The 19,099-nt window shown below is 43.2% G+C and overlaps 1 long non-coding RNA gene across 2 annotated transcripts in view; it reads left to right on the forward strand.

Moving 5' to 3' along the window:
- LOC311516819 overlaps positions 1 to 19,099 on the forward strand; it is a 98,321-nt gene that overhangs the window by 60,655 nt on the left and 18,567 nt on the right. The window contains exon 2 of one of the 2 annotated variants that reach the window (XR_014710500.1): positions 6,751 to 6,949. The exons of the other annotated variant lie outside the window; for it this stretch is intronic. This is a non-coding gene — a long non-coding RNA (uncharacterized lncRNA). The remainder of the gene's footprint in view (positions 1 to 6,750; positions 6,950 to 19,099) is intronic. 2 annotated transcript variants of the gene reach the window in all.

A 19,099-nucleotide genomic window follows, 5' to 3' on the forward strand; every position in this document is an offset into this window, starting at 1 on the left:
ATGAGGTTGTAATTTTATACCCAATTTTCTAAGATCACCCACTATAAAATATCACAAAAATCAAGCAAGAGCACAGTGTGAGGACACATATATAACTAAATAAATTCCATTTGCTTATTCAATGTTAAGTAGCTGAAAACAAACACAGGTAAGCCGGCAATATATTATAAACATTCAATATGTACTTTTGCTATTAAACAGCCTAATTCACAGTTCCTATGATCATCTATCTGATTTATAAATCATGCCACTGTGACTATTTGGGGAAATCCGTCTATATGATTCTATCTGAGATTGAGTTCTCTGTATACATCTTTGCCAGGCTGCAAACTTCATTTTGAATGTGCTGCACTTTTGTCTCGATTGTCTACTTGCCTCCATGTTAGGCCTTGTCTCCGCTACAGGGGAAATTCAATCTAAGCTACGCAAGTTGACTTACATGAATAGTGTAACTCACATCGACGTAGCTTAGACCTACTTACCATGGGGGTCCACACTATGCGATGTCAACAAGAGACGCTCTCCCGTCAATTCCCCCTACTCTTCTCAATATGATGGAGTACACGAGTTGACAGGAGAGCGATCTGCGGTTGATTTAGCAGGTCTTCAGTAGACCCGCTAAATCGACCACCGATGCATCGATCACTGCTCGTCAATCCACAGGTCAGTGTAGAGAAGCCCCTAGACTGGAATTCCAGAGGTGGCAGCAAAGGACTGACAAAAGTGCTTGAACATGGATGTGTCATCATTCTACACAAAAGGCCATCCCCTGTCTAGAGGAACTAGTTTAGCCAGAGAAAGGTAACCTATAGAGAAAGTCGCCTGGTAGGACTCTGTGGTCCCCTGTTGAGACTGAGCAGGGAGTCACCTGACTGAGGGACTGGAAGATCATAAAAGGGCAGAAGCTGCTTTACTTTCTCTTTCTTTGTTCATTTTGCACCAGTTTAAGATGACAGAAGCTGCTAAAGGAGCTAAACAGTGGGAGACTGTGGCAATGTGAGCAAAGATTGTCCTCCAGGGACTCCCAAAGGAAGGGTGAGCTGGACATGGGGTAATGCATGTAGGTTGTGTTATTTTGTATGGATCTGTGAATTTCTTGCATGATTAAGAGCAACAGTGGAAAATATCTGTAACCCTCATTTGGAGTTTGCCAGTTCTTGGAACTCTGGACGGAGCCGATAGGGTGGTCCTACCTGATGGATTACAACAGTAATGGCTACCAATACCTAGCAGAGTGCTCAGCTTTCTTGAAGTCAGGGTGGAACAGAATAGACTAGAAAGCCCTGATAAGGCCAGTAGGGAGACTTCTGCATGGGATAACATGGACAGGTAGTTTGCTGGTCCAGTGATGAACCAGGGCTGCTCAGCCCCTCAGTGGGAGGGGACAGCCTCACCGAGACACAAAGACATTAGTTTTCATTTCAGTTTTGAGCTTTGAAATTGGAAACAGACAGAGAATCAGAACAGCTCAGGGACTCTCTTCTGATTAACTTCCTCTCCCCACAAAGGGAGTCTTTGAACTGCTGTGGGATCTAGTGCATGGTTCCAGCCTGGCAGAGACTGGCATCCAGAGTGCCAGAGATCCAACCTGGTGCCAGCTGAGACCTTCACAGGAGACACTGTAAGAGAACTCCTTTTTGGTTAAGCTGTCTGATGTTCACGGCACTGCAACACTCATCTCCTGACTCATCCTCAGTGTAGCACCTGCCTGGGAAGCTGCCAGGGAGGTAACTGGGGCTTGTGAAGTGTTGAGTTTTAGGAGGTGGAGAATTAGTTCATTTATTGATATTTTAGTACTTATTGGTTAACCTTAATCCTGTCCTTCCCCAGATCCTAGTTTCTCACTCCCCCTTGGTTATATTGTTGTTTTGAGGTGTGTCATTTCTTTGCTGGGGTTTGTGTTGACGTACTTTATTGTTTCTTATGTATTGGAGTTGATGCTTCCTGCCAGCAGTGGAAGCATTATTCATTTTCCCAAGGGACAGCACCCATGGTGTCTCAGGCACTGTGACGAATCATCTTGGGTGAAGATACTAGGCATCACAAAAAAGAGCCCAAGAATCAACCCATGTGAGGAGATGGAGGAAACTACTCCAAGTAGTAAACACCAGGAAGGAGGTTTGAGCCACATCTGCGGGGAGGGGCTACATTCTCTCTGTGTTATATTCTACACCTACCATGTGTCCCCTGAACATGTTAACTTGTAACCCAGAAGGCTCACAGTGGGATTCTGGGAGCAGGAGTGTTTAAATTACTGGGGTATGTTGGGGCTCAGCCCTGGGGATTAAAGCAGATGGGCTGACGCACTCCATTTCCATGAGGGGATAGAATACTGAAAGTTAGAGCCAAAGAAAGTTGCCAGCGGCCAAAGGAGGACACAGTTTTGTCACATGCTTAGGCCCAGGGAGGCTTAAAACACCCACCTCTCCAAAGGCTGTATCTCCTTCACAACAATTTGGTGTGTCACCAGCAGGAGCAGCCTAAATTAGATCTATAAGAGACATTATAGGCATTGTAGAAGCGGTAAAGAGTCCTGTGGCACCTTATAGACTAACAGACGTATTGGAGCATAAGCTTTCGTGGGTGAATACCCACTTCGTCGGACGCACTATAGGCATTATTGTTCCTTTAAATTACAGCCCAGAATTTGTTACAATGCACAGGCAGTTTTTCTCTCTTTTGCTATATTTGTGTTTTTCTTAAAGCCCCAGATCCCAGAGTAATGTGAATAAATAAAGATATCAACTTTCATTTTAAAAGAGTTTTAAGTCTTTTTGGTTTTGGAAAAAAACTTGAAAATATAATTGGAGTGTACTCTAAAGTCTCAGAAACCTGAAGACAAAGAACTCTTAAATTGTGGGGCTGTTTTAATCTCAGGATTTATAATCTAATCTCCTGATTACTTTAGAATGCTTGAGGTGGGAATCCCAACATAGGAGGAGCATGGCTATTGCACCATTCTGTCATAAATTTCAGTACAAGTTCTTCCCTACATCTAACTATCCCTGCATGGCACAACCACCTTCCCACCTTATCATCCCCTTTTACAGATTCTAGTGCTGCTCTGGTTGCTAACATAAAGCCATCCTTGTTATTGAGGAAGGACAAGGACTGCAGTTGCTTCTGCCTGAGGCATCTTGCTCCCTTCCTCAACTGTTTCACACAAATCTGGCATTAAGCATTTATTCCAGTAGACTCGCCTCATTAATGAGACACAAGCTGTATCAACCTGACCTTGCTAACTTGGTGATGTGCTACACACATCTTCTGAATGGTCTGTATCCAAATAATCATGGTTTAATGGAAGTACTTTTGCCATCTTTATTTTTTGTATTCTTATATGGTAAAATTCACCCCTGTGCAGAGAGCCTATACAAGGTCTATCCTCCCACGTAAGTCCTTCTTAAACCCTATATAGAGACCTTAAGTGGTATTTGAGGGGCATGTGGATGAGTTTGAACCACACTGGTATGCATGTCATATGGGTGATCTGGTGATACCCTTGGGGCAGATCTTCAGCTGGTGTGAATTCCCATCAGTGGGGTTATGACTGTTTACACCAACTGATCTCATCTGACTTTTTGTCTCTTGGTTATGTTTTCAAGTCTTATTCATGTAAACTGTGTGTCAAAGGTTATGTCCCAAAGTCATCCCCTTGGTGTGAAGGCAGGTGTCTCCCTGACCTCATGCACAGAATCATAAAATTGGAGGACTGGAAGGGATCTCGACAGCTCAGCTAGTCCAGTCCCCTGCACTCAAGGCAGGAGTAAGTATTATCTACAGAATCTCTGTCAGGTGTTTGTCTAACCTGCTCTTAAAAATCTCCATGGAGATTCCACAATGTCCCTAGGTAATTTATTCCAGTGCTTAACCACCCTGATAGTTAGGAATGTTTTTCTAATGTCCAACCTAAACCACCCTTGCTGCAATTTAAGCCCATTGCTTCTTGTCCTTTCCTCAGAGGTTAAGGAGAACATTTTTTCTCCCTATTCCTTGTAACAACCTTTGATGTACTTGAAAATGGTTATCATGCCCCATCTCAGTCTTCTCTTTTCCAGACTAAACAAACCCAATTTATTTTCAACCTTCCCTCATAGGTCATGTTTTCTAGACCTTGAATCATTTTTGTTGCTCCCCTCTGTACTCTCTCCAGTTTGTCCACATCTTTCCTGAAATGTGGCGCCCAGAATTGGACACAATGCCCCAGTTGAAGCGTAACAAGCGCAGAGTAGAGCGAAAAAATTACTTCTTGTGTCTTGCTTACAACACTCCTGCTTATACATCCCTTAATGATATTTGCTTGTTTTGTAACAATGTTACACTAAAAGAAAAGGAGTACTTGTGGCACCTTAGCGACTAACCAATTTATTTGAGCATGAGCTTTCGTGAGCTACAGCTCACTAGTCCAGTCCCCTGCACTCAAGGCAGGAGTAAGTATTATCTAGAGAATCTCTGTCAGGTGTTTGTCTAACCTGCTCTTAAAAATCTCCATGGGGATTCCACAACGTCCCTAGGTAATTTATTCCAGTGCTTAACCACCCTGATAGTTAGGAATGTTTTTCTAATGTCCAACCTAAACCACCCTTTTCTAATGTCCAACCTAAACACCCAGAGTAACACGGCTGTTACTCTGAAACCAGTGTTACACTAGTGACTCATATTTAGGTTGTGATCCATTATGACCCCCAAAATCCCGTTCCATGGTGCTTCTTTCTAGGCAGTCATTTCCCATTTTGTATGTGAGCAACTGATTATCCCTTCCTAAGTGGAGTACTTTGCATTTTTCCTCATTGAATTTCATCCTGTTTATTTCAGACCATTTTTCCAGTTTGTCCAGATCATTTTGAATTTTAATCCTATCCTCCAAAATACTTGCAACCCCTCCCAGCTTGTTATTGTCTGAAAACTTTATAAGTGTACCCTCTATGCCATTATCTAAATCATTGATGAAGATATTGAACAGAACTGGACCCAGAACTGATCCCTGTGGGACCCCACTTGATATGTCCATCCAGCTTGACTGTGAACCACTGATAACTAATCTCTGGGAATGGTTTTCCAACCAATTATGCACCCACCTTATAGTAGCTCCTTCTAGGTTGTATTTCCCTAGTCTGTTTATGAGAAGGTCATGCGAGACAGTATCAAAAGCCTTACTAAAATCAAGATACACCACATCTACCACTTCCATCTTCTTCTCTGGTTAAAGGCCAAGAGTTAGTACTAGAGATTTCAACAAAAGAAACAAACCAGCTCAACTTCTTCTTTCAGAGGCTCTGTCTGCCAATAATCTCAGACTCCTTCTCAACAAGTAACACTTCTTTCAACTGGATACCCCTAATAGACTGAGTTCCTTTATTTTAAGGGGCTGCCTCTGACCCCTCTTCCCCCCCCGCACCTACACACTCCAACAAGCCACATAGGTGTATTGGGTTGAGGCTGACTTTGACTACCCTTTCTTGACAGGGGTCATCTGCCCCACCACACTGTATCTCTGACAGAAAATACTTCATCATTAGTGGGATATTTTTACAGATAGTTTGTTATTGTGTAAGTACATATTTTCTTTTTAGTTGCCTTCTTTTGATGACTGAAACTGTTTTGGATTGTACGGTATCCTCTAGAGCAGTGGTTCTCAAAGCCGGTCTGCTACTTGTTCAGGGAAAGCCCCTGGCGCACCAGACCGGTTTGTTTACCTGCCGCATCCGCAGGTTCAGCTGATCACAGCTCCTACTGGCCGTGGTTCGCCGCTCCAGGCCAATGGGGGCTGCGGGAACGGCGGTCAGCATGTCCTTTTGCCCACACCGCTTCCCTCAGTCCCTATTGGCCTGGAATGGCGAACCGCGGCCAGTTGGAGCCGCGATCTGCTGAACCTGTGGACGCGGCAGGTAAACAAACTGGTCCGGCGTGCCAGGGGCTTTCCCTGAACAAACGGCGAACCGGCTTTGAGAACCACTACTCTAGAGGGCCAGTTAAGACAAAGGAAGAGTGCTTTAATAAATGAAATGACCCTGAATTTGCTCATTTTTTGTGAACTCTGCTGCTAGATTTTTTTTTAATTAAGTCCTTTTTAAGTAATCCCTTTTAACATTTTACTGAAGCAGGCCCTGATCTAGGACACTTTCTTTTTTGTTTACATGTTGTGTGCATCAACTAAAACATATTTAGATAGATGGGATTTGATAAACCCAATACTCTTGTTTCTCTACACTTCACAGCTGCTGGTGCCAATATTATTAAATAATTCATATTGCCACAAACAAACTCAGCATGGTAAAAACAAACAAACAGAACAAAAAAGCTTTTGGTCAACTAGTACCTTTTACTGAAATGATAGTAAATTGTTATCTGGAGTAATGGTTACTTAAAATGTATAATTAAACCACAAATGAATGTCAGTATTAAAATATTCATTTAAAGATATTTTGAGTGAATATAGGAAAGCCAGGGCCATGTTGTCTGCCTGGTACAGACTCTTGCACCATAAAGCAGTCACAAAGGGTGGGATCCATGAAGGGACTTAAGTATTGCAATGTTGAGTGTCACAGTGCCTAGAAAATCACAGGAAAAACACTACAATCCACAAATCTGAGACAGCCACCTAGGCTCCTATAAATGAATGGGAAGAGATAGGTACCTTACAGTGTGAGCCACAAAGTGTACATGCTGTACAGAGAGCCACTTAAGGTAGCCAATAGAAGATGTTGATGACTGAGGTATGTCCTAAGCCCTGCCTCTCTGTGTGTCCAGGCTGCTGGGAGATGCCTGCTTGTGATCCACAAACTGGGTGAAAATTGGCATCTGGCTGCCTAAATCACATGTGGGGCCTGAAGAAATAATCCAAGGAAGTTGTAACCTATTGGATGGGGACTCACCCTGGATGTGGAAGACCCTTAGTTCAACTCTTCCCTCCTCCTGAGGATTTAAACAGGCATTTGCAATCTCAGAGGTGAGTGCTCTAATTACTAGGCTATAGACCAGTGGTGGGCTGCATGCGGCCCATCAGAGTTATGTGCTGGTGTTCCGCAAGACATTTTGTTTATGTTGACCGTTCGCACGCACAGCCCACCACAGCTCTCAGTGGCTGTGGTTCGCTGTTCCCAGCCTATGGGAGCTGTGGGAAGCATCGGCCAGCATGTCCCTGTGTACCTTAACCACTGAACAAAATGTAGAAGGTAGAGTTTGTGTGACCCCAGTTGTGGGCCTCTGATCATGCATACCAGACTGGGCCCCCACACATGACTTTGGTGGACAAAAACACATTTTCCAGTTTGTGAATTGCCCTGGGGCTCAGGCAGGACATAGATGGTTATAAACTGTCATGGATGGTTATAAACTGTTCAGGAAGGACAGGCAGAGCAGAAAAGGTGGGGGAGTAGCGCTGTATGTAAGGGAGCAGTATGACTGCTCAGAGCTCCGGTACGAAACTGCAGAAAAACCTGAGTGTCTCTGGATTAAGTTTAGAAGTGTGAGCAACAAGAGTGATGTAGTGGAGGGAGTCTGCTATAGACCACCGGACCAGGGGGATGAGGTGGATGAGGCTTTCTTCCGGCAGCTCACAGAAGCTACTAGATCGCACGCCCTGGTTCTCATGGGTGACTTTAATTTTCCTACTATCTGCTGTGAGAGCAATACAGTGGTGCATAGACAATCCAGGAAGTTTTTGGAAAGCGTAGGGGACAATTTCCTGGTGCAAGTGCTAGAGGAGCCAACTAGGGGGGGTGCTTTTCTTGACCTGCTGCTCACAAACCGGGTAGAATTAGTGGGGGAAGCAAAAGTGGATGGGAATCTGGGAGGCAGTGACCATGAGTTGGTTGAGTTCAGGATCCTGACGCAGGGAACAAAGGTAAGCAGCAGGATACGGACCCTGGACTTCAGGAAAGCAGACTTCGACTCCCTCAGGGAACGGATGGGTAGGATCCCCTGGGGGACTAACATGAAGGGGAAAGGAGTCCAGGAGAGCTGGCTGTATTTCAAAGAATCCCTGTTGAGGTTACAGGGACAACCCATCCCGATGTGTTGAAAGAATAGTAAATATGGCAGGCGACCAGCTTGGCTTAACGGTGAAATCCTAGCGGATCTTAAACATAAAAAAGAAGCTTACAAGAAGTGGAAGGTTGGACGTATGACCAGGGAAGAGTATAAAAATATTGCTCGGGCATGCAGGAATGAAATCGGGAGGGCCAAATCGCACCTGGAGCTGCAGCTAGCGATAGATGTCAAGAGTAACAAGAAGGGTTTCTTCAGGTATGTTGGCAACAAGAAGAAAGCCAAGGAAAGTGTGGGCCCCTTAATGAATGAGGGAGACAACCTAGTGACAGAGGATGTGGAAAAAGCTAATGTACTCAATGCTTTTTTTACCTCTGTCTTCACTAACAAGGTCAGCTCCCAGACTGCTGCGTTGGGCATCACAACATGGGGAATAGATGGCCAGCCCTCTGTGGAGAAAGAAGTGGTTAGGGACTATTTAGAAAAGCTGGACATGTACAAGTCCATGGGGCCGGACGAGTTGCATCCGAGAGTGCTAAAGGAATTGGCGGCTGTGATTGCAGAGCCATTGGCCATTATCTTTGAAAACTCGTGGCGAACGGGGGAAGTCCCTGATGACTGGAAAAAGGCTAATGTAGTGCCAATCTTTAAAAAAGGGAAGAAGGAGGATCCTGGGAACTACAGGCCAGTCAGCCTCACCTCAGTCCCCGGAAAAATCATGGAGCAGGTCCTCAAAGAATCAATCCTGAAGCACTTACATGAGAGGAAAGTGATCAGGAACAGTCAGCATGGATTCACCAAGGGAAGGTCATGCCTGACTAATCTAATTGCCTTCTATGATGAGATTACTGGTTCTGTGGATGAAGGGAAAGCAGTGGATGTATTGTATCTTGACTTTAGCAAAGCTTTTGACACGGTCTCCCACAGTATTCTTGTCAGCAAGTTAAAGAAGTATGGGCTGGATGAATGCACTATAAGGTGGGTAGAAAGTTGGCTAGATTGTCGGGCTCAACGGGTATTGATCAATGGCTCCATGTCTAGTTAGCAGCTTGTGTCAAGTGGAGTGCCCAGGGGTCGGTCCTGGGGCCGGTTTTGTTCAATATCTTCATAAATGATCTGGAGGATGGTGTGGATTGCACTCTCAGCAAATTTGCGGATGATACTAAACTGGGAGGAGTGGTAGATACGCTGGAGGGCAGGGATAGGATACAGAGGGACCTAGACAAATTGGAGGATTGGGCCAAAAGAAATCTGATGAGGTTCAATAAGGATAAGTGCAGGGTCCTTCACTTAGGACGGAAGAACCCAATGCACAGCTACAGACTAGGGACCGAATGCCTAGGCAGCAGTTCTGCGGAAAAGGAGCTAGGGGTGACAGTGGATGAGAAGCTGGATATGAGTCAGCAGTGTGGCCTTGTTGCCAAGAAGGCCAATGGCATTTTGGGATTATAAGTAGGGGCATAGTGAGCAGATCGAGGGACGTGTTCGTTCCCCTCTATTCGACATTGGTGAGGCCTCATCTGGAGTACTGTGTCCAGTTTTGGGCCCCACACTACAAGAAGAATGTGGATAAATTGGAGAGAAGGGCAACAAAAATGATTAGGGGTCTAGAACACATGACTTATGAGGAGAAGCTGAGGGAACTGGGATTGTTTAGTCTGCAGAAGAGAAGAATGAGGGGGGATTTGATAGCTGCTTTCAACTACCTGAGAGGTGGTTCCAGAGAGGATGGTTCTAGACTATTCTCAGTGGTAGAAGAGGACAGGAGAAGGAATAATGGTCTCAAGTTGCAGTGGGGGAGGTTTAGGTTGGATATTAGGAAAAACTTTTTCACTAGGAGGGTGGTGAAACACTGGAGTGCGTTACCTAGGGAGGTGGTAGAATCTCCTTCCTTAGAAGTTTTTAAGGTCAGGCTTGACAAAGCCCTGGCTGGGATGATTTAATTGGGGATTGGTCCTGCTTTGAGCAGGGGTTGGACTAGATGACCTCCTGAGGTCCCTTCCAACCCTGATATTCTATGATTCTATGATTCTATAGGCACCTGGAGCCTTAGAGGGTGGAAGTTGAGTGCATGTCCAGAGGCAAAACATTTGGGGCTGGGTGAGTTTAGGCTCCAATAGGGTTATCTTTACAGAATATACAAAATTCTCCACAAATATAAGAAATATAAGTTCATCACACTCAAAGTGGTTGCACACAGATGGCTTCCCTAAAGGATATAAACAAAGTTGTTATTAAACAAGGGTAATGGAGGTCAATGATCATGTCACATATGCATTTTCAGATGTCCTTAACACGTAATGCATGCAATAAAGCATTAGGATTCTGAATTGGATACACATATTTAGGCCCTTTTAAAAACAGATTATTGACTTCATTCATAAATATGTATTTAATACTTTCTTAATGTATCTTAGTGACTCTGTACAGCTGTGTAGTGTAGCTGCTTTGAGGAAACTGTTGTCTTTCAGATAATTCTATAATGAGGTTAATAATAGCCTAAGCATCGTGATGGGTTTGAAGGCTATTTTCATATTATGTGGGTTTGTATTTTAGTCTTTTTAAACTTCGGTACCAGACTGTTTCGTACTGCAGTTCTGTTAGAACCAGCACTTAGAGTAGGCATAGCCTTTCCTGGGAGCAGTCGTCAGCTGCTCTAAATTAATTGTGGGGGACTAGACTAGCACCAGGTTGAGAAAGTGAAAAGACCACTATTGCATCTCTCCCTCCCTGGGCCATAGTCAAAGATATGGACCAAGACAAACAAAGGATGGGAGTACTTATTTCCCTATTGTACACATGGATAACAGAGGCACAGAGATATTGTCTTCATTTTCAAGGCCTTTCAGAATCTATCTCCACCCTGCCTATGATTTCTCATTCAGTATCAAATGATCAGCTCCTGCATCCAATAGGCATGTGATGTCAGCCTCCACTGTGCACTTGTTAATTTTTCAAACAAGCACCTTCATGCTTTCTGCCCCTCATGTATAGGAAGTGTTCCCCACAAACATCCACAAAACTAATTCATTCTGCGCCTTTAAACCCTCCTCAAAACACACCTTCGCCATTAGGCCTATGAAAAGCTTGACAACAGCTAGGCTGCCCATGCACTGAGACTACAGGCTGTCATATTGACTGATATTATCTCATTGTTTCTTTGTAATCTCCCATTTGGGCTATCTGTATCCATCTGTTGGCTCTTGTCTTATACTTAGGTTGCAAGCTGTATGAGGCAGAGATTGTCTCTTTTGCTCTGTGTTTGTACAGCACCTAGCACAACAGGGTCCTAATCCATGACTGTGGCTTCTAGGCACTATAATAAAATAAAAATAATGATCAATAACAACAACACATTAAGTCTGTAGCAGATCCTGGAATTAACTACAATGCCTTAATGCTGGCTGCCTTAACTAAAAGATCAGTTTTCATCCTAAATCCCATTTTACAGGTTAGGAAATGAAGCAGAGAGGTCAAGGCTATAGAAGGAATGAGTGTCAGGGCTGGGATTACAACTCCAGACTTCTGAATTCCTAGTTTGGTATTGAAACCACTTGAATCCCACCTTTCTCCAGTCACTTTAAAAGTTAGAGTACCCACTTGGCTTCAGATCTTCTGAGGTGTGAAGCTCCTTGACTCCATTTGAAGTCAATGGAGATCATACATGCTTAGCAGTTCTAACAATCAGCAACTTAGAGGGAGCAGTCAGCAGCCTCCAGAATCAAATCCATCTAGGGGTCCTGCTGCAGCACAGAACTGCATGCAGCTCAATGCAGGCATAATCTCTTCCTAATTAAGAGAACCTCTGAACTTAACCAGGATCACACGGACCTGAGAAATCTAGCTGGCAATTTGTTCTGTGACCCCAAGGTGCCAGTTGCAGAGCAATACAGAGAGTAGATATTAGCTGACCATTTTAAACTCTGACCTTCATAATAGCTGTTGCCCAGCTGGTATCTGTGTTGGTAGTAATGAAGGTTTTATGCAATTATTAATTCGTGATGCAAAGTCATTGACTCTTTCAAAGGACCATCTTTGTCCTACTGCAGCTACATTAGCCCAGTTATAGCATCCCATCCACCAACGTTTTATCTCAGCCCTGACTTTTCACTGAAAGTTCAAACAGTTTCTGTTGAAGGAAATGTGCCTGTTCACACATTCTGGAAGCATTACTTATCTATAAAACCACATGACAGCAAATAAGAACAATGGCAAAAAGATTCCCCTCTAAATCTCTTTCACTGCCACTCTCGTGTTCATTCACTGCCTAGGAGAGAACGTCACTACAAGGGACCTGAAGGACAAAACATGTTGTGAATTTAAGACTGTAATCTTAGAGATTGTTAAAATGGAAATTAAGAGTCAGAGGGGGCAAGTGCCCGCTACTGCTCCTTATCTGCCATAACACAAACTTACTCACTCCAGCTGAAATGAACAGTTGCCACACAGGCACACAAAGAAAGCATGAGGCCAATATCTGTGGCTATGTCCACTGGATATTTTGGCGCCGTTCCCAGAATCTGTTCTGAAAGCAACTTCAGCTCGGCAGGACATTTGGCCAGTAACAAGAACAGAAAAAGAATGAATGCTGAAAATGAATGAACAAAAGGAATAGAATGAGGAAAGTCACTTTTTGTAAGGCACATTGCAAAAACTATGGAACAAGACTGGCCCAAAGGGGGAAGGATGGTGGTTGCTCTATGCGTACGGGTGTAGTAGCAGGCAGAGTCCTCCTGCACATAAGGGAAGTCAAGGAAGAAGTCTGAGGTAGAATATCTCCTTGATGTTTCCTTTTGGACAACGTGGCTCTGCATTGCCCCAACCCAGGTACAGAAGAGGCACAGTTTGGCCCCTTATAAAGCCATATGTATAGACCGTAAAGCAGCAGGAAATGGCAACACTGATTCAGGGATTTGGTTTCGGTTTTGCTTGGCAGTTCAGCTTTAGAGTGAGTTTGTGGATAGAAAAATTACTAAATAAGTAACCATCTTAACTACACAGAACTGCTTCAGATGGTCTTCGTAATACCTGCTAAGCTTAGCAACAACAACAACAAAACGGCTTTACTATTTTTTGCTCCTGTTAGTAGTCCAGAGAAGACAAAACTATGGAGTGCTGGGTTTAGGTTCGGTTCTGTTATTAATAAGATGTCAAGCAATCATGCTCCACTGGAATTTATTAATCAAAGGTTATTAATCAAAGCAGCACAAAACAGAAAGGAAGGTTATACGTACCAAACCAGACTGGGGAGCAGTGTTAGACAGTTCCAACTAGCTCCCAGAACTACATTCTTTTATATAATATGCATGTTTACAAAATACAGACAAAAAAAAGACCTATGGACCCATGGAGCCCTTTTCATGGTATCTGGTTTACATAATGGATAAGCTAAAGACAACGGTTTGATAATTCATTATTTTATCAATCACAAAAGATATCTGTAACCAAGTCCGTATGACAGAAAACATGTTAGAGTAGTTCCTGATAGCTAAAAGCATCTCTGGATAGATCAATATCTAATCAATTACAGAACACAGCTGCCTCCCATCAATCACAATTAGTCCCTTTATGGCCACCTAGATGCATTTCCTAAGAGTCAATGGGTCAGAATAAAAAAAAAATACATGATCCATCATTGGTAACATGCTAAGACTCAGCTAAAATTTAGCTTATTGGTAACACATTAGGGTTAGCTAAGGTTCATCTTCAAGAATTAATAACATAGTGTGACTTTGGCTCACCTATAAAAAATCAATAGGTTATTGTAGTTAGTTCATTTACTAACAGGAGAAATGAGCTAGATGCTCATGCATTACTAACATAAATGTTAACTACAGGATCAAATGGACCTTTAAGGTCTCATGTCGAAAGTGGCAGGATCCCAAGGAGAGCATTAGTTGGCATTCTCTCAGCTTCTGGGTGGACAGTGGTATCACTTTTAGGGGGCGCAGCTTCCCTGATCTCCAGTCCTGCCCTGTGGTCTGGTACAGAAATGTTGGAGGCAAATCTGCATGGCTGGTAGTAAGAAAGAACATTTGAAATAATACTTCTGATATGGAAACCAACGAGAACCAAAAGCATGAAATCCCCTTTTGTCATTATTGCAAACTTACAAAGCCCTTTCCAAAGGATAACGCAAGGACACTTGATTGGTCACACTGGTGAATCCTAAAAGGACTGGATATAAGTTGCAGCTATATGCACACATTAAGGTGACAGAAGAGAGTAGCGTGGAAAGCACAGCAGCCTTTTAGAGTAGGATGAGGATCATTTCTTTACCCCTATGTAGTGCAAGTGTTTTGCTTTATATAAAATATTAGAAGCATCTGTACTTTCAGATGAGTATCTGGATTGCTGCACATCGGAACTTTGTGGCTTCTCAATTACTAAATTGTTTGTGCAAATACAGACACTTGATTATGAAAATATAAATAGTAAAGGATCTGACAGATATTTCACTACCTTACACTATGTTCAGTCATGTACACCTGTGCAAAGTGAGTATAAATGGCCGCCAGATCAGAATGGGGTCACTTGAAACTCAGTTTGCCCAGGCAAACTACGAAGAGCTACAAAAGGATCTCACAAAACTGGATGACTGGGCAACAAACTGGCAGATGACATTCAATATTGATAAATTCAAAGTAATGCACATTGGAAAACATAATCCGAACTGTACATATAAAATGGTGGGATCTAAATTAGCTGTAACCACTCAAGAAAAAGATCTTGGAGTCTCCGGAGTGGATAGTTTTCTGAAAAACATTCACTCAATGTGCAGCAGCAGTCAAAAAAGCTAACCGAATGTTGGGAATCATTAAAAAAGGGATAGATAAAAAGACAGAAAAATATCATATTGCCTCTATATAAATCCATGGTATGCCCACATCTTGAATAATGTGTGCAGATGTAGTCGCCCCATCTCAAAAAAGATATGTTGGAATTGGAAAAGGTTCAGAAAAAGAAAACAAAAATTATGAGGGGGATGGAATGGCTTCTGTGTGAGGAGAGATTAATAAAACTCTGACTTTTCAGTTTGGAAAAGAGATGACTAAGGGGGGATTATGATAGAGGTCTATAAAATCATGAGTGATGTGGAGAAAGTAAATAAGTAAGTGTTATTTACTCCTTCTCATAACACAAGAACTAGGGGTCACCAAATAAAATTAATAGGCAGAAGGTTTAAAGCAAACAAACAGAAGTATTTCTTCACACAACACACAGTCAACCTCTTGAACCCTTTGCCAGAGGATTTTGTGAAGGCCAAGACTATAACAGGGTTCAGAAATGAACTAGATACGTTCATGGAGGATAGACCCATCAATGGCTATTAGCCAGGATGGGCAGGGATGGTGTCCCTAGCCTCTGTTTGCCAGAAGATGGGATTGGGCAACAGGGGATGGATCACTTGATGATGACCTGTTCTATTCATTCCCTATGGGGCACTTGGCACTGGCCACTGTCAGAAGACAGGATCCTGGGCTCGATGGACCTTGGTCTGACCCAGTACGGCCGTTCTTATGTTCTTATATAAAGCACGACACAACAAACACAGCAGCAAAAAAAAAAAAAAAAAAATAATTAAAAAAAAATCAGGCCTAATCTGTCTGTGTGTAAAACATAAATGAACTTTTATTTGAGTAATTTTTTTTAAAAAATCAATGTATATTTTGACCCTTGGCTGCAGTGAAGTCATTAATAATGAAAACCCTTTAAAAAGCCCACTACTTAGCTTGTGCTAACAAAATGCAAGCAGTTGTTATCCAAAGTGGTAGTAAGAGGAAAATAAACTATGTTTCTCTGATCCCTGCTGTTTTATGATTTTTATAGCTTCACTAGTGCATAAACATTTCAGTGAATTGCTTTAATTGTGTGACTAGTAACCAATGAGCAGTCCCTGTTGATAAAACATCCTCCTTGCATTCTAGTAAGTATTTAACAACAAAAAAGACATTGCCAGTAATGACTGCACAATCACAAGTCTCTTTGTTTTAAAATGGTTTGCCCTGAATACAAACTACCTTTTAGTTTCACTCTCTAGTTAAAATTTAAAAAATCTCTGCTCCCCACCCCCAACACATTTTTCTGCTCTGTAATCCTAATAATGCTCCTAATTTATATAGCGCCTTTTATCTTAAGGTCTCAAAGTGTTCCAGTAACTTTTCTCCAGTTTACACAAGGCCCCTAATGAAGTAGGTAAGTATGTGGGTTCTCTGCAGCTAGAGAGCTCATGGGAGTTCATTCACCTTTACAGACTATGCAGCTACAGAAGCTGTTCCGTGATCTGAGAGTACTTCCTCCTCAGAGCTACAGTGTAACAACCCCAGTGAAAGAGCCTGTGATTCCTTGCCACATGGTAACAATCGGGGCAAGCATCCTCTATCTATCCCAAACTCCTAATGATGGACAGCTTCTTCCCAGCTGTCTAGTAAGTGGTTAGGAGACGGTTTATAGAGGGCTATGCAGATCAAATGATGAAAGATCATTGACAAAAGGACCTAAAGAGGTCCTGGCAATATCTTACATGCCTTTTCAGTCAAGCTACCTTAGCCCTATTTACATCCATTGCCAATATGAAAGACAGCCTAAGCTGGTCTACCCCCCACACCAAGAATATAGAGAAAGGTGTAAAATGTTAGATGAAGTTGTGGATGGCCCTCTTTAATGTACTTCTTCTTGCAACCTCCTCTTCACTGCTTTCTTGCTACTTTCTTCTTGCTCTGGGGATTACCAGTTTAGGCCCTGAACCTGCAAATACATAAGTAAAGTTAAGCATGTGCACAAGGGTTTGCAAGACTGGGCTCTTAAGCTCAGTGACGTTACAGAAAGAGATCAAAAGGTGACAATTTTGAAAAATTATAAATCTGTAAACAGGGAGTTAGAATAGAAATGCATACCTATCCTTAAATATAGAGGTTTCTGCAACTAATGTTTTAAACAGTTTTATTCTTACAGAAACTTTAAGATTGCTAAAGGAACAACCACCATAATATGGCTATTTAGTGTTTCACAGTTTGTTCTGTTTTATTAGTTCCTATGCACTATGTTGAACTTCAGAAGGGAGCCTAAGTGAAGTTCCTAACAGGTATAGCAGTGCAGGCAGTCCTAGAAGAAAGGTACAGGGAGTTTGATGGGTTCCCCGTATGTAAACTGACATATATGAGAGAACAGCCTGAATTCTCAGCTAACGTCAGTTCTTATGCTCAGCTCTTAGGAAATTGGACAAATAGGCTATATATAATTTTGAACTCCATAAGCACTTTTATGATACTCTAGTACCATATTAAATCAGAATGCAATTGGACACAATTATTCTAGCTGTACAGACTGAAGAGGTTGGTGAGGCCTCATCTGGAGTACTGTGTCCAGTTTTGGGCCCCACACTTCAAGAAGGATGTGGATAAATTGGAGAGAGTCCAGCGAAGGGCAACAAAAATGATTAGGGGACTGGAACACATGAGTTATGAGGAGAGGCTGAGGGAGCTGGGATTGTTTAGCCTGCAGAAGAGAAGAATGAGGGGGGATTTGATAGCTGCTTTCAACTACCTGAAAGGGGGTTCCAAAGAGGATGGTTCTAGACTGTTCTCAATGGTAGCAGATGACAGAACGAGGAGTAATGGTCTCAAGTTGCAGTGGGGGAGGTTTAGATTGGATATTAGGAAAAACTTTTTCACTAAGAGGGTGGTGAAACACTGGAATGCGTTACCTAGGGAGGTGGTAGAATCTCCTTCCTTAGAGGTTTTTAAGGTCAGGCTTGACAAAGCCCTGGCTGGGATGATTTAACTGGGAATTGGTCCTGCTTTGAGCAGGGGGTTGGACTAGATGACCTTCTGGGGTCCCTTCCAACCCTGATATTCTATGATTCTATGATTCTATGATTCTAAGACTCAGAGCACCCTGTGTCAAGAGCCAGTGAACAAAACTAAAAGCAGCAGCTAACAACAGCCCCTTGTGTTTCTGTTCCTGGATGCACTCCAAAGGCCATGCTGGGGAGGGCATCAGCAATGTAACATTCAATATTCTTAAGAACAGGCTTGCCTCCAGACTCTAAGGAAAATTTAACATTTAACTTCCTTGAAACTTAGAGCCATTCACTAGCTTTAAAATCTTCCCCTGCTGCCTTTTAAATCAGAGGTTCTCAACTTTTTCTTTCAGAGGCCACCCCCCACCATGCTATAAAAACTCCACAGCCCACCTGTTCCACAGCTAGTTTGCTGCATATTAAAGCCAGGGGTGGTGTTAGGGCATAGCAAGCAAGGCAATTAATTACCCCGGGCCTCATGCCACAGGGGGCCCTGTGAAGCTAATTTGCTCTGGCTTCAGCTTCAGCCCCAAGTGACAGGGCTCACGGCCCCAGGCTTCAGCATTGCATGGCGTAGCGTTGGCTTTCTGCCTTGGGCCCCAGTGAGTCTAACACTGGCCCTGCTTGGCAGACCCCCTTAAAACTGTTTATGCCTGCCCGCCTGCCCTTCCCCCGGTTGAGAACCGCTGTTTTAAATGATCAGAATTTTGTTTTTCTTCACATAACCGTCGTACTACAATGAAATCATCATACTGACATGTTGATAATTCACAAATTTCCAAGCACTAGACCATGGACTGGCAACCTTTGGCATGCAGCCTGCCAGGATAAGCCCCCTGGCAGGCCGGGCCGGTTTGTTTACCTGCCGTGTCTGCAGGTTTGGCCCATCGCAGCTCCCATTGGCCACAGTTCGCTGCTCCAGGGCAATGGGGGCTGCGAGAAGCAGTGCGGGCTGAGGGATGTGCTGGCCACCACTTCCCACAGCCCCCATTGCCCTGGAGCAGTGAACTGCGGCCAGTGGGAGCTGCAATCAGCTGAACATGAGGACGCAGCAGGTAAACAAACCGGCCCAACCCGCCAGGGGGCTTACCCTGGAGGGTCTGCGTGCCAAAGGTTGCTGATCCCTGCACTAGACTATGATGTCATAAACACAGTGTTATGGTGACTTCGTTGAAGGATAAGCTCAATGGTGAAGGAGAGAGGCTCTTATTCAAACCGAGGTGTTAACAATACTAGTAAGAGAAAAATAGACTGTTTCTGGCAAAGTTAATTGCTTTCAGTATAAATATGGTCTCTTTTTCTCTCTTT

This window comes from Lepidochelys olivacea, assembly GCF_965140295.1.
Source record: "Lepidochelys olivacea isolate rLepOli2 genome assembly, chromosome: 2".
Taxonomy (NCBI): domain Eukaryota; kingdom Metazoa; phylum Chordata; order Testudines; family Cheloniidae; genus Lepidochelys; species Lepidochelys olivacea.